Source organism: Eurosta solidaginis, chromosome 3 (genome assembly GCF_040869045.1).
Source record: "Eurosta solidaginis isolate ZX-2024a chromosome 3, ASM4086904v1, whole genome shotgun sequence".
Classification (NCBI taxonomy): domain Eukaryota; kingdom Metazoa; phylum Arthropoda; class Insecta; order Diptera; family Tephritidae; genus Eurosta; species Eurosta solidaginis.
Genome location: NC_090321.1, coordinates 76,477,756 through 76,494,876, shown reverse-complemented (window position 1 = coordinate 76,494,876; position 17,121 = coordinate 76,477,756). Strand labels below are relative to the sequence as shown.

General features: G+C 34.2%; 1 protein-coding gene across 3 annotated transcripts in view; it reads right to left on the bottom strand.

Annotated features, from left to right (window-relative positions):
• HmgZ (HMG protein Z) overlaps nucleotides 1–17,121 on the bottom strand; it is a 62,743-nt gene that overhangs the window by 31,390 nt on the left and 14,232 nt on the right. The gene's annotated exons all lie outside the window — the stretch shown is intronic.

Here is a 17,121-nt window from a genome sequence, read left to right as displayed (position 1 = left end):
TTATTATTACGGCTGTTTAGACCAAAAACTTAAACTACTAAGTACAATTCATTATTATATCATTTATTTCTATTGAATATGCTGTTGGAATGCCATGTGATTCCGATCAGCATATTTACTGGCGCAACAAACGGACAAGTCTGGGAGCCAGTCCTTTAAGGAAGGTTGGAAAGGACGCGTTTCCAATCTTCCAGGGCTCCCAGCTTAAGGCAACAAAATTTGGAACTTATATTTTTCAATTATATTTGTATTTTAAGCTGTCAGAATGTATTGGTCTCCGATCAACACAGCTAAACATGTCTTTGGATGTTGGAAATTGAAGTGTACCCATTCACCCCTCAATTTTGTTTAGTAAAGACGCTGTCGGAACGCATGAAGATTCCGATCGAAATGAATTTTTGTTATTGTTGCAATAGTACTTGGCTCATGTCCTATTAAGGTGGCAGACACACTATAGCAAACAACAATATTATATATTAAATAATTTATACCTCATTTATTGGCAATTTAATACCGCAAAAAAAAAATTTAAAGCTGCGTCCGGTTCCGAGAAACGCGAGTGTCTGCTAGCTTAAGACTCAAGCCAGCAGATACTTCGTGAAAACACGACCTACAGCTTCCGAACGACTTGGATAATTGATATTACATTTATTGGCAATTTAATACTCAAGCCAGCAGACACTTCGTGAAAACACGACCTACGACTTCCGAACGACTTGGATAATTGATATTACATTTATTGGCAATTTAATACCGCAAAAAAACATTTAAAGCTGCGTCCGGTTCCGAGAAACGGGAGTGTCTGCTAGCTTAAGACTCAAGCCAGCAGACACTTCGTGAAAACACGACCTACAGCTTCCGAACGACTTGGATAATTGATATTACATTTATTGGCAATTTAATACCACAAAAAAAAATTTAAAGCTGCGTCCGGTTCCGAGAAACGGGAGTGTCTGCTAGCTTAAGACTCAAGCCAGCAGACACTTCGTGAAAACTCGACCTACGACTTCCGAACGACTTGGATAATTGATATTACATTTATTGGCAATTTAATACCGCAAAAAAAAATTTAAAGCTGCGTCCGGTTCCGAGAAACGGGAGTGTCTGCTAGCTTAAGACTCAAGCCAGCAGACACTTCGTGAAAACACGACCTACGACTTCCGAACGACTTGGATAATTGATATTACATTTATCGGCAATTTAATACCGCAAAAAAAAATTTAAAGCTGCGTCCGGTTCCGATAAACGGGAGTGTCTGCTAGCTTAAGACTCAAGTCAGCAGACACTTCGTGAAAACACGACCTACGACTTCCGAACGACTTGGATAATTGATATTACATTTATTGGCAATTTAATACCGCAAAAAAAATTTAAAGCTGCGTCCGGTTCCGAGAAACGGGAGTGTCTGCTAGCTTAAGACTGAAGCCAGCAGACACTTTGTGAAAACACGACCTACGACTTCCGAACGACTTGGATAATTGATATTACATTTATTGGCAATTTAATACCGCAAAAAAAAATTTAAAGCTGCGTCCGGTTCCGAGAAACGGGAGTGTCTGCTAGCTTAAGACTCAAGCCAGCAGACACTTCGTGAAAACACGACCTACGACTTCCGAACGACTTGGATAATTGATATTACATTTATTGGCAATTTAATACCGCAAAAAAAAATTTAAAGCTGCGTCCGGTTCCGAGAAACGGGAGTGTCTGCTAGCTTAAGTCTGAAGCCAGCAGACGCTTCGCGAAAACACGTATGAACATTCATACATACATATGTACACATGTACAATGTACATGTTAGCGCGCATACAATGATTTAAGTAATGCGTAAATTTAGTTGCATCAATATGTTGTTTGTTTTTGTGTTGATGATGTTTGCAACTTTAACGGTTTATAAAATACATGTCGGTCTTCTTTCTTTCGAAAATCAGAGAAAAGTTTGTGCATATTTCGTATTTGTATTTTCCCGCTTGCGCGCAGGATTTCTGATAACGGATACATATGTATGTACATATGTGCTTTAGGGTGTGCCGAGAAAAACAAGTTTACAATTTCTATCCTCTCAAATGTTTCTATTTTATTAAAAAAAAAAACCCTCACCAAAGATGGGTCCTATAACTCCACTCTACGGGGTACGATATTTTTATTTTATTTTCCCATTTCGTTAACATGGGAAAAATTATTTTTTGTCCTAACTTAAATTTACTCAACTTTTTACGAAAATCTTTTATGTGCCGTTTTGCCTAGTTTTGAGGTCTTGTACAGGTTACAAAAAGTTTTTATGATTTTTTTCTAATCATATCATTTGAAAACACTCTTAAGGCATTGAGACCTTAATTACGAATTTATGTTATTATTATATTGTTTTAGTTATGGCTATGTGAATTTATGATTTATCATTTCAATACACTTTTTAAGTGTGAAATAAGTGTTTACGCAATTTCGTCAAAGAAAACACCTTCAAATGGCCATGACTTTTGGAAAAAAATCGTAATTAAGATCTCAATATATTAAAGAGTGTTTATAAATGATATGATTAGAGAAAAAAATCATAAAAATTGTTTGTAACCTCTACAAGACCTTAAAACTAGGCGGGAAATCCGTTTTTCGGGTACCACTTAGGGTGGAGTAATAGGACCAAACTTTGGTGAGGGTTTTATTTTTACATCAAATAGAAACATTTCAGAGGATAGAATTTGGGCGAAATTTTTTTCGAACCACCCTAATATGCACTTTTTCCTACATATGTACCCGTTAGCGCAGAAATCCTGCGCGCATGCATATCGAAATATAAACTTTTCTCTGATTTTCGAAAAATAGTAGAGCGAGATGTATTTTAGAAACCGTTATAGTAGCAAACATATCAGTTTGTGCTAACACATGCACAATCAACATATTCATGCAACTAAATTTACTCATTACTAAATCATTTGTAGTAAGTATGCTCGCTACCTGGAATGTATCTTCCAGCGTTGCCACTCGCGCAATTTTTTTTGTTCCAAAAGTGTATCATTCCTGAAAAAATGTATCAATTCGTTTTAATAGATTGATACATAGTTTTTGAGTCATTTCGTCTGAATTTTATATAATGTGTGAAACAAAATTCTGAAATTAATAATATTTAAAACAAAACATCACCGCACTATTTTGATCTCACAACTGAATTTTATAAAATTTTACCAACGCTCAGTTTTAAATAAATGTCGCTTTTATAAAGGTTTTTCTATTTAACATATCGAAACGCGTTTATTTAAACGGAATTATTGTTTATACGTTTCTTAACAAATACTACTTATTTTAAACAAAACTAATACCAACAAAATAATTATGTAGAAGAAATACGGTTTATCTATATATATAATATAGAATAAAGGAAAAAATAAATATCATTCTAAAATTTGATTTACTATAAAACTGCATATTCAAACATTTTTTAGAAATCTTACTGAGGTTGAATCTTCCAGAATAAAAATGTATACATTTAAGATTATTTGTATCTTTGTATCCACTCATTGAAAATGTATTCAAATGTATACAATTGTATCCAAACGGCAACCCTGGTATGCACATTGTACATATCTGTTTTCATATGTACGCACTAGGGTAGATCTCCTGCTATTCATGCTATTAGAAAATATTGTTTAGGACAACGAAAAATTTAGCCTGTCAAAATTGCAGGTTTTAATTTTAATGTTAAGAGGTGCATCATGCGAATCTAGTTTTCTCTTACAAATTACATGGGGAATTTTTATTCGATGTGTACCTACGCTTTAATGACGTTTACTTAATGATCCGGTCTTATAGCGTTTTCTTTTCTGGCAAAAGTGTTATGATTTTTGTACGCGGCGCAAGAGTTGTAAATATATTTTTTTCTATTCTAAAAAGTAGGTAACGCCTTTACGGGGTATTTCGTTCTTTTGTGTAATTGTTGTTCGCAACGCAAAAGCGTTACACTTTTACCCTGCAAAAAATGGCGGTGTGGCAGTACAACCCTGCTAAACCAGCTGATCGTGGCAATTTATTTTCATATGTTTTTTTATACTCGCGTATACGTTTCGTTTGCGCATGAAAAAAAAACGCCTATCTTCTCTTAGATAATGCTTAGGAGACCCATCTAGCGGCAGTGGTTAAATAACTAACATAACATCACAGGGTGTACCCAAAAGCGGAGACACAACCCTCTGATGGCCATAGGGTATAACATATAGCTGAACCGGTTGCGATGAATTGTGGACACACATAGAATACATAGAATTAGTGTAGAGGGTGAAACAAAGACACATATTTCAGTTACATCTGAGTATAATGCGTATTGAAATTTAATAGGACAAATTTTATGCGCAGCAATTTCAGAGGTGTATTTAAAGTTTGTCGCTTAGCAGTCCATATAAAACTTAAGCGTAAACGTATATAGCAGGCATGCTTAACCAACGAAACGATATCATTTCGTTACGATAATCAACGTTAATAAACGAAACGAAGTCATTTCGTTTCGTTTATTAACGTTAAGATCGTCAAATTAACGAAATGATTTCGTTTCGTTTTCTGTCATATCAAAACGAAATCAAATCGTTTATGTTGATTATTAATTTCAAACTATGCTGGCAAAGCTGATTGATGGCGGAGTCATTAAAGGTGAAAGCATTAGCCAAGCTGATTGCAACTTTTCTCATGAATTTTGACAGTACGAACGTTTTTAACGTTAACGAAAGCTTTTCGTTTCAGTTAAAAACGAGATACAATTTATTTTGATAATTTCTTTATCGATAATATTTCGAAGTGTTTCAACGGAAACGGTGGAAATTTTTTGATAAACGATTAGCTTAACGTTAAGGTGCATCACTGGTATATAGAACTAAAAAAAACACAGCTATTAATTATGTGGGTACACACATGTCTGTTTGTATTATGAGTTCATGCTCTAATATTGAAATGTCAATGCGACAGTTATGTACATTATTAAATGGTAAGGTAATGATTGAATTTAAAGTAAATGCATTTGAAAGTGTTCCTGACCTACGACAACATGCAGGGTGTGAAAAATTCCTAGTTATACATCAAGCAAGGAATATGTATGTAAGTTGAAGGAAGATAATAATCTTTTTCATAGTTTTCAATAAATTTTTGTAAAATTGGAAATTATTACCACTACCACCCAACTTAAAATGTTGATGAAAACCAAAGTTTAGTGCATTGTGCTCTAATTAAATGTTGCGATATGAATTGAAAAAATACTTCTTGATACACTTTTTCACGCTCGCGATTTAAAGAAATGTTGACTAAATTCGTATAAAAATAACACAAAATTCACTCTATTAATAAATAATATTTTATCACATTTATTTAGAACGCACAACTTTTTGAGCCTATTTTTTATTTGCAACTGAAGAAATTACTCAGAGCAACCTCTTTAGTTAACAAATCGCGAAACAATAAAACATCGAATTCGGCAACGAAGAAGTTGAAACCATCAAAAAATTGCACTAAATGATAATTACATACAAAAACATTCATATGTTCATACCAACGCGTACCCGTTAGCGCATGAGTCCTGCGCGCATGCCATTTGAAGCTTATCGAAATACAAACTTGTCTCTGATTTTCGAAATAAAGAAGAGCGAGATGCATTTTATAAACGGTTATAGTAGCAAACGTTTCCTTTTGTGTTAACATAGGTATATACAATCAACATATTTATGCAACTAAATTTACGCATTACTTAAATAATTTGTAGTAAGCACGGTTGCCACATCATGTTTTCATTTGGGACCAAAATTCATCGAAAAAGGACCAAATCTCAAAAAAGGGCCAAATTTTTCTTTTAGTTTATTGTTATACAAACAATTCGCAATTTACTAGAGTGTCGTTTCGTTGTAAAATGTATTTAGGATTTTTCCTTGGTTTCCTAAAAAAATAGATACCATCAGCTGAGTTTAAATTAATAAATAGAAAAGAAATATTAAAAGTATACAAATACTATGTTAGTTATTTAGGTATAACATTTCCACATTTCTAGGATAAGCCTATGTCTTTCACCAAAGTTAATGACAATGTGTTTGCCCAATGTGTTTGCAAAAGGAACCAACGGGCCAAATGGGGTTGGAAGGGACCAAATTGGCAACAGTAGTGTAGCAAGTATGCGCGCTAACATGTATGTATGTACAGTTGTGAACACGAAAATAGCAGTGAAATTCTAAATGGTATGATTTTCACATTATAGCTGTGTTTTTATACATACATATGCATTCAAACATTATATGGACTGGTTAAGGTGTAATTTTATCTATTATGAAATTTTTGCGCCTAAAATTAGTACTGCTAAATTGCGGTATGCATTATACTCAGTTGCAACTGAAATATGCCTCTCCGTTTTATCTCTGCGTCATTCTCCACTTCTATGACCGAAAAAGGGTGTGTGTCCACTATTAATTGTAACCGATTCAGCTATAGGTTATACACTATGACCAACAGAGGCGCGTGCCTCCGCTATTCAGAACAACCCGTTTTGAAGCAAGTTATTTACCACTGCTGCGAGTCTTCAATAATTGTCGCTAGATGAACCTCCTAAACATTATCTAAGCGTTTTTTTAACCACAAATGTAGATGTATATGAAGAGTAAAGAAGAGCAAGATGTATTTCATAATTTATGTTCTTTAGGATGGGCCAGATATAAAAAGTAAAATTTTTTCTTTTGGTATAGTAAAAAAGTTGTTGAGAACAACGAAAAAGGTGGTCCTTAAAAATTGTAGCTTTTAATTTTTATGTTAAGAAGTGCCTCATCGCGATTTTAGTTTCTCCATACAAAATTATATGGGAAGGTTTTGATTTTTTATTTGAAGTGTACCTGCGCTTTATCGACTGGGTCTTAAATGATGAGCAATACCCATTCGTATAAAAAATTGGACGATCTACAAAAAAGGTCTAAAGAGATTTTTCACTAAGACGAATCGTTTGTAAGATATTCTGTGTTGAATGTCAACCCCAAATGCAAAGATCTGCATATTTTACCTAAACTTTGAACCATTGACTTAGGCTCTTAAGAAGAATTCTGGTTATGCAGTGTTGAAGCCAATTAAATTTGAGTAAGACAAAGTTTGAGTTTCAAGCAGCTGAGAAGCCGTGTTGATTAAAAAAAAATGTTAAGACTAACTTACGCACTTTTGCCATATATTACAGGAGAATAATAGAGACTTCTTTTCTGAAATAAATGTTTTCCTAAGTAAATGGTAAAGCCTTAATAGAGTTACTTCTACCCCAGAAAATTTTCAACATTTATAGTGCATGCAAAGAACATAAATGGCTACCCCGTGTATTAGCTGATTTTTAAAAACGCACACAGAATTATTTCCTTCATTTCAATTTTGTCGCTAAAAATTTGTAAAGTTATGAAAATAAATTGCCACGAACAGCTGGTTTAGCAGGGTTGTACTGCCACACCGCCATTTTTTGCAGGGTAAAAGTGTAACGCTTTTGCGTTGCGAACAACAATTACACAAAAGAACGAAATACCCCGTAAAGGCGTTACCTACTTTTTAGAATAGAAAAAAATATATTTACAACTCTTGCGCCGCGTACAAAAATCATAACACTTTTGCCAGAAAAGAAAACGCTATAAGACCGGATCATTAAGTAAACGTCATTAAAGCGTAGGTACACATCGAATAAAAATTCCCCATGTAATTTGTAAGAGAAAACTAGATTCGCATGATGCACCTCTTAACATTAAAATTAAAACCTGCAATTTTGACAGGCTAAATTTTTCGTTGTCCTAAACAATATTTTCTAATAGCATGAATAGCAGGAGATCTACCCTAGTGCGTACATATGAAAACAGATATGTACAATGTGCATGCCAGGGTTGCCGTTTGGATACAATTGTATACATTTGAATACATTGTCAATGAGTGGATACAAAGATACAAATAATCTTAAATGTATACATTTTTATTCTGGAAGATTCAACCTCAGTAAGATTTCTAAAAAATGTTTGAATATGCAGTTTTATAGTAAATCAAATTTTAGAATGATATTTATTTTTTCCTTTATATCTATATTATATATATAGATAAACCGTATTTCTTCTACATAATTATTTTGTTGGTATTAGTTTTGTTTAAAATAAGTAGTATTTGTTAAGAAACGTATAAACAATAATTCCGTTTAAATAAACGCGTTTCGATATGTTAAATAGAAAAACCTTTATAAAAGCGACATTTATTTAAAACTGAGCGTTGGTAAAATTTTATAAAATTCAGTTGTGAGATCCGTTTAGCCAAAATAGTGCGGTGATGTTTTGTTTTAAATATTATTAATTTCAGAATTTTGTTTCACACATTATATAAAATTCAGACGAAATGACTCAAAAACTATGTATCAATCTATTAAAACGAATTGATACATTTTTTCAGGAATGATACACTTTTGGAACAAAAAAAATTGCGCGAGTGGCAACGCTGGAAGTTACATTCAAGGTAGCGAGCATACTTACTACAAATGATTTGAGTAATGAGTAAATTTAGTTGCATGAATATGTTGATTGTGTATGTGTTAGCACAAACTGATATGTTTGCTACTATAACGGTTTCTAAAATACATCTCGCTCTACTATTTTTCGAAAATCAGAGAAAAGTTTATATTTCGATATGTTTCAAATGGCATGCGCGCAGGATTTCTGCGCTAACGGGTACATATGTAGGAAAAAGTGCATATTAGGGTGGTCCGAAAAAAATTTCGCCCAAATTCTATCCTCTGAAATGTTTCTATTTGATGTAAAAATAAAACCCTCAAAGTTTGGTCCTATTACTCCACCCTAAGTGGTACCCGAAAAACGGATTTCCCGCCTAGTTTTAAGGTCTTGTAGAGGTTACAAACAATTTTTATGATTTTTTTCTCTAATCATATCATTTATAAACACTCTTTAATATATTGAGATCTTAATTACGATTTTTTTCCAAAAGTCATGGCCATTTGAAGGTGTTTTCTTTGACGAAATTGCGTAAACACTTATTTCACACTTAAAAAGTGTATTGAAATGATAAATCATAAATTCACATAGCCATAACTAAAACAATATAATAATAACAGAAATTCGTAATTAAGGTCTCAATGCCGTAAGAGTGTTTTCAAATGATATGATTAGAAAAAAATCATAAACACTTTTTGTAACCTGTACAAGACCTCAAAACTAGGCAAAACGGCACATAAAAGATTTTCGTAAAAAGTTGAGTAAATTCAAGTTAGGACAAAAAATAATTTTTCCCATGTTAACGAAATGGGAAAATAAAATAAATATATCGTACCCCGTAGAGTGGAGTTATAGGACCCATCTTTGGTAAGGGTTTTTTTTTAATAAAATAGAAACATTTGAGAGGATAGAAATTGAAAACTTGTTTTTCTCGGCACACCCTAAGGCACATATGTACATACATATGTATCCGTTATCAGAAATCCTGCGCGCAAGAGGGAAAATACAAATACGAAATATGCACAAACTTTTCTCTGATTTCGAAAGAAAGAAGACCGACATGTATTTTATAAACCGTTATAGTTGCAAACATCATCAACACAAAAACAAACAACATATTGATGCAACTAAATTTACGCATTACTTAAATCATTGTATGCGCGCTAACATGTACATTGTACATGTGTACATATGTACATGTGTACATATGTACATGTGTACATATGTACATATGTATGTATGAATGTTCATACGTGTTTTCGCGAAGCGTCTGCTGGCTTCAGACTTAAGCTAGCAGACACTGTTTCTCGGAACCGGACACAGCTTTAAATTTTTTTTTGCGGTATTAAATTGCCAATAAATGTAATATCAATTATCCAAGTCGTTCGGAAGTCGTAGGTCGTGTTTTCACGAAGTGTCTGCTGGCTTGAGTCTTAAGCTAGCAGACACTCCTGTTTCTCGGAACCGGACGCAGCTTTAAATTTTTTTGTGGTATTAAATTGCCAATAAATGTAATATCAATTATCCAAGTCGTTCGGAAGCTGTAGGTCGTGTTTTCACGAAGTGTCTGCTGGCTTGAGTCTTAAGCTAGCAGAAACTCCCGTTTCTCGGAACCGGACGCAGCTTTAAATACTTTTTTGCGGTATTAAATTTCCAATAAATGTAATATCAATTATCCAAGTCGTTCGGAAGTCGTAGGTCGTGTTTTCACGAAGTGTCTGCTGGCTTGAGTCTTAAGCTAGCAGACACTCCCGTTTCTCGGAACCGGACGCAGCTTTAAATTTTTTTTTTTGCGGTATTAAATTGCCAATAAATGTAATATCAATTATCCAAGTCGTTCTGAAGCTGTAGGTCGTGTTTTCACGAAGTGTCTGCTGGCTTGAGTCTTAAGCTAGCAGACACTCCCGTTTCTCGGAACCGGACGCAGCTTTACATTTTTTTTTGCGGTATTAAATTGCCAATAAATGTAATATCAATTATCCAAGTCGTTCGGAAGTCGTAGGTCGTGTTTTCACGAAGTGTCTGCTGGCTTGAGTCTTAAGCTAGCAGACACTCCCGTTTCTCGGAACCGGACGCAGCTTTAAATTTTTTTTTGCGGTATTAAATTGCCAATAAATGTAATATCAATTATCCAAGTCGTTCGGAAGTCGTAGGTCGTGTTTTCACGAAGTGTCTGCTGGCTTGAGTCTTAAGCTAGCAGACACTCCCATTTCTCGGAACCGGACGCAGCTTTAAATTTTTTTTGCGGTATTAAATTGCCAATAAATGTTATATCAATTATCCAAATCGTTCGGAAGCTGTAGGTCTTGTTTTCACGAAGTGTCTGCTGGCTTGAGTCTTAGAGAAACTATTTCAGTATTTTTCTCAAAAAATGTGATGTTGTATGGCGCATGGTCCTTTTACGGTACTTTTTACTATTTTACCTTTTCTAGTAAGTTTCAACGATTTTTATACTCAGTTGAGCAGAGCTCACAGAGTATATTAACTTTGATTGGATAACGGTTGGTTGTACAGGTATAAAGAAATCGAGATAGATATATACTTCCATATATCAAAATCATCAGTATCGAAAAAAAATTAGATTGAGACATGTCCGTCCGTCTGTCCGTTAACACGATAACTTGAGTAAATTTTGAGGCATCTTGATGAAATTTGGTATGTAGTTTCCTGGGCACTCATCTCAGATCACTATTTAAAATGAACGATATCGGACAATAACCACGCCCACTTTTTCGATATCGAAAATTTCGAAAAATCGAAAGTGCGATAATTCCTTACCAAATACGGATAAAGCGATGAAACTTGGTAGGCGAGTTGAACTTATGACGCAGAATAGAAAACTAGTAAAATTTTGGACAATGGGCGTGGCACCGCCCACTTTTAAAAGAAGGTAATTTAGAAGTTTTGCAAGCTGTAATTTGGCAGTCGTTGAAGATATCATGATGAAATTTGGCAAGAACGTTACACTTATTACTATATGCCTAAGTTAATATCTTTACAGTATATAAGTAAATTAAGTCAACATTCAACTCCAGTAATGATATGGTGCAACAAAATACAAAAATAAAAGAAAATTTCAAAATGGGCGTGGCTCCGCCCTTTTTCATTTAATTTGTCTGGGATATTTTTAATGCCATAAGTCGAACAAAAATTTACCAATCCTTGTGAAATTTGGTAGAGGCTTAGATTCTAGGACGATAACTGTTTTCTGTGAAAAAGGGCGAAGCCACGCCCAGTTTTTATACACAGTCGACCGTCTGTCCTTCCGCTCGGCCGTTAACACTATAACTTGAGCAAAAATCGATATATCTTTACTAAACTCAGTTGACGTACTTATCTGAACTCACTTTGTATTGGTGTAAAAAATGGCCGAAATCCGACTATGACCACGCCCACTTTTTCGATATCGAAAATTACGAAAAATGAAAAAAATGCCATAAATTATATACCAAATACGAAAAAAGGGATGAAACATGGTAATTGTATTGGTCTATTGACGCAAAATATAACTTTAGAAAAAAACTTGGTAAAATGGGTGTGACACCTACCATATTAAGTAGAAAAAAATGAAAAAGTTTTGCAGGGCGAAATCAAAAGCCCTTGGAATCTTGGAAGGAATACTGTTCGTGGTATTACATATATAAATAAATTAGCGGTACCCGACAGATGATGTTCTGGATCACCCTGGTCCACATTTTGGTCGATAACACGAAAACGCCTTCACATATACAACTAAGGGCCACTCCTTTCTAAAATACTCATTAACACCTTTCATTTGATACCCATATCGTACAAACAAATTCTAGAGTCAACCCTGGTCCACGTTTATGGCGATATCTCGAAAAGGCATCCACCTATAGAACTAAGGCCCACGCCCTTTTAAAATACTCATTAACACCTTTCATTTGATACCCATATAGTACAAACAAATTCTAGAGTCACCCCTGGTCCACGTTTATGGCGATATCTCGAAAAGGCGTCCACATATAGAACTAAGGCCCACTCCTTTTTAAAATACTCATTAACACCTTTCATTTGATACCCATATCGTACAAACAAATTCTAGAGTCACCCCTGGTCCACCTTTATGCCGATTTCTCGAAAAGGCGTCCACCTATAGAACTAAGGCCCACGCCCTTTTAAAATACTCATTAACACTTTTCATTTGATACTCATATCGTACAAACAAATTCTAGGGGCACCCCTGGTCCACGTTTATGGCGATATCTCGAAAAGGCGTCCACATATAGAACTAAGGCCCACTCCTTTTTAAAATACTCATTAACACCTTTCATTTGATACCCATATTATACAAACGCATTCTAGAGTCACCCCTGGTCCACTTTTATAACGATATTCCGAAAAGGCGTCCACCTATAGAACTAAGGCCCACTCCCTTTTAAAACACTTATTAACACCTTTCGCTTGATACCCATATTGTACAAACGCATTCTAGAGTCAACCCTGGTCCACTTTTATAACGATATTCCGAAAAAGCGTCCACCTATAGAACTAAGGCCCACTCCTTTTCAAAATACTCATTAACACCTTTCATTTGATACCCATATAGTACAAATTCTAGAGTCACCCCTGGTCCACCTTTATGCCGATATTTCGAAAAGGCGTCCACCTATAGAACTAAGGACCACGCCCTTTTAAAATACTCATTAGCACCTTTCATTTGATACCCATATCGTAAAAACAAATTCTAGAGTCACCCCTGGTCCACGTTTATGGCGATATCTCGAAACGGCGTCCATCTATAGAACTTAGGCCCACGCCCTTTAAAATACTCATTAATACCTTTCATTTGATACCCATATCGTATAAAATAAATTCTAGAGTCACCCCTGGTCCACCTTTATGGCGATATCTCGAAACGGCGTCTATCTATAGAACATAGGTCCACGCCCTTTTAAAATACTCATTAATACCTTTCATTTGATACCCATATCGTACAACATAAATTCTAGAGTCACCCCTGGTCCACCTTTATGGCGATATCTCGAAAAGGCGTTCACCTATAGAACTTAGGCCCACTCCCTTTTAAAATTATCATTAACACATTTCATTTGATACCCATATCGTACAATCAAATTCTAGAGTCAGGCCTGGTCCACCTTTATGGCGATATCCCTAAATGGCGTCCATCTATAGAACTATGGCCCACTTCCTCTTAAAATACTCTTTAATACCTTCCATTTGATACACATGTCATACAAACACATTCCAGGGTTACCCTAGGTTCTTTTTACAACACGGTGATTACCCTTACTTTGTCTCCACAGCTCTCAACTGAGTATGTAATGTTCGGTTACACCCGAACTTAGCCTTCCTTACTTGTTTTGTCTCAAAATAACTTAGATAATCTTTAAGAATATAATCAGGCCTTTTGGGAAACCTACATTAAAAATTCAATTTCCATTTTTCCTGTTTTATAATTATATTATTACAATAAAAAATACAAAATAAAATAAAAATATATACGCCATCAGTATTTTGAGTAAATATTGATTTTAAATAAATTTTTTGAAGGTCGAAATAAAAGACCACCCTAATGTTTATACAGAAATAGTGTAGTGTTTTTTTTTTCATCTAACTTTTCATAAGATTGGCTGATCAGTACCAAATTCTGACAGTAGCTGTGTTTTTTTTTACTTCTACATACGTTTACGCTTAAACTTTATATGGACTGCTAAGCGACAAACTTTAAATACACCTCTGAAATTGCTGCGCATAAAATTTGTCCTATTAAATTTCAATACGCATTATACTCAGATGTAACTGAAATATGTGTCAATGATTCACCCTCTACATTAATTCTATGTATTCTATGCGTGTCCACAATTCATCGCAACTGATTCAGCTATATGTTATACCCTATTCAGCTATATAATATACGCCAATTACACGGCTCAAGTATCCTTGTGCCAATTACCAGTTTGCACAAGGATTTGACCGGTGTATTCACTGGTTGCGCTATTTGCGCAGAGAACTGCGCTAAAATCAAAACGATTTTGATATTTACGCATGTCTGCAAATATTGCACATGCTTTTTTCTTCGTGTGTGGTGAATCTTACACAGTTTACCTGTGGTTCCTGATAATATAACATCAGTAATTATTGCTTAAAAATGTTAATATCGAAGGCGTAAGGACCATGTCTAGCTTGTAACAGGAATGCACACAAATTTAATAATACAAAATAACTTTTTATACAATTAGAACACATGTTTCATTTGTTGTGCTAGTTGAAAAATGAATATTGCGCAGTGCTGCAATGAGTTGAGCTGGTCATGCAATTAAAATATATATTTTATAAGTACAATGGAAAATAAACGCTTCTGGTGCGAGTTTTTCGAATTATACCGTGAATTACCAGCACTGTGGAAAATAAATAGTGATTTTTTATACAATTAGTGCCTTTTTTATACAATTAAAACACATGTTTCATTTGTTGCGCTACTTTAAAAATGAATATTGCGCAGTGTTTTTGAGCCGTGTATGTCAAAATTTTCATTTGCACAAATTTCGTCGTTTTATATTGGCGCATGGTTTTTGTGTCATGTATGGGCCGTCAATGGCCATCAGAGGCTTTTCGGTTAGTTAACCACTGCCGCTAGATGGGTCACCTAAGCATTAGGGGGACTCATTAAAGCATATAAACTTATAAGGTGTAAAATTATATACATTTACACGCGATGTTATATGAACGCACCTAGTAATATTCTTGATAAACTTAATTGTCCGTCAGCTGTATTATAGCCCAAACAAATTGTTTGATTGTTATACAAATTAAAAAATGCCAAGATTAAGTGAAAAATCAAAAAGTCTTTACTAAGATATTCTTGTAAATGACTTGCTGATGTTGGAGATTTCTGATGAAAATACCTGCTGTAATATATGCAAGGTTGCATTGCTTTGAGTTTACCGCGTTTACGCCATAAAATGTGCACGTAAATTTATACAGACTGTGTAAATGATTTTTGATACAAAATTTGACAACTCGTTTACGCACTAGATAAATTTATACGTTTATACACTTTATAAGGCATTTATAAGGTTAAATGAGTCGCCCTATTATCTAAGCGAGGATTAGCGTTTTTTTTACGCGCAAACGTAAACGTATAGAAAAAAAACACGGCTAGTATTTAAGTAATGGTGTGTTAATTTAAAAATGCACTGTCGTTTTTGACTGCTGTAACCGCGATCGGTTTGAGATGTGCTTATGTATGTTTATAAAGGTGGTCCTTATATATCTCCAGTTCCACCCTATTTTATATATTAAACACATTTTGTTCGAAGCTGAATATACGATATTGTACTTTGCTATCGAAAAATATCGATAGCATCGAAAATGTCGAATGGCATGGCGCCACTATCGATGGCTTTACAGCTCTATAATAACGAACTTACCGAAATTATTTGGGAATTAGCAGTTTCCTTTTTCAAACCTACTTTAATTTTTTACTTATTATTATTTCTTTTTTTTTTAATAATAATAAAATAGTTTAATCGTGTGGCCCTGGTTTACTCAAAAAGGTTAATTTGGGAAAAATTAATTTTCCCCCTCATTTTGTAGATGTTATTTATGCGACTTCGGCCGCTTAAGCTGAGATGAGCAGCAAAATTTTATGTAATCGAACGAAGTGGCAAGGTTAAATTTTAGTCAACTTTAATTGGAGTTTAAACTCGCACTGAAAAACCGGTCATATGGGGGAAGATGTTTTTTCTATATTTTGTTTTATTTATTTTTTTTTTTTTTTTTCAAATTGCTTTGGAGCCGTTTCAGGAATGTAATTTGAGCGAAACATATTTTTCGCTCTCATATTTCTGACAAATTTCATGTACCTAATCGATTTTTTTATTCACTGAAATTTGCTTCGCGAAACTAGCTGCTTATTATATTCTTACATTTGAGTTCAATATTTGTTTTTTGGATTGAATTTCTCTCAAAATTTTTAGTTTTTTGTATATTTATTAGACTGGGTCGGTTTATTACCCGGTATCGCGCCATCGATTTTTCCATAGGATTTGGGCTCAGGAAAAAAGCTCCACTACGCATACGCAAATGCGAAATCTAATTTTTTTCGACTTTGATTTTTAAGGTTTTTTATGACCTAGGTATTAAACATATTTGATTGTAAAGTTTTCATGTATGTATACCCGAACAGGTTTTACCTACATATGAAAATTTTTTTAGGTCATGAAAAAAACCTTAAAAATCGAAGTCGGAAAAGTAAAAAAAAAACTAAATTTCGCAGTCTCGAAAAGTATTTTTTTTTTGGGTATGCGTAGTGGAACTTTTTTTCCTGAGCCCAAATCCTATCGAAATATCGATGGCGCGATATTGGTTAACTTTCGTCCATAAAAATCGACCCACCCTAATATTTATTTCATTATTTTAAATTTTTTTTTAATTTCGTACATGACTGACTCAAAAATTAGTTGAGAATATGTAGCTTATGTTGAGAGGATCTCAGAGCAAAATTGTAATATTTTATTTTTTATAAAACCAGTTTTTTTTTTTTTAATATAACATTGTTATTACACATCCGATTTTTTAAGTTGTCAAAATATTAGTAGAGATTAGGGCGGGTCGTTTTAAAAATCGCTCATTGCTCTGTGAAAATCGTATTCTAGGGATCAAAATAAGA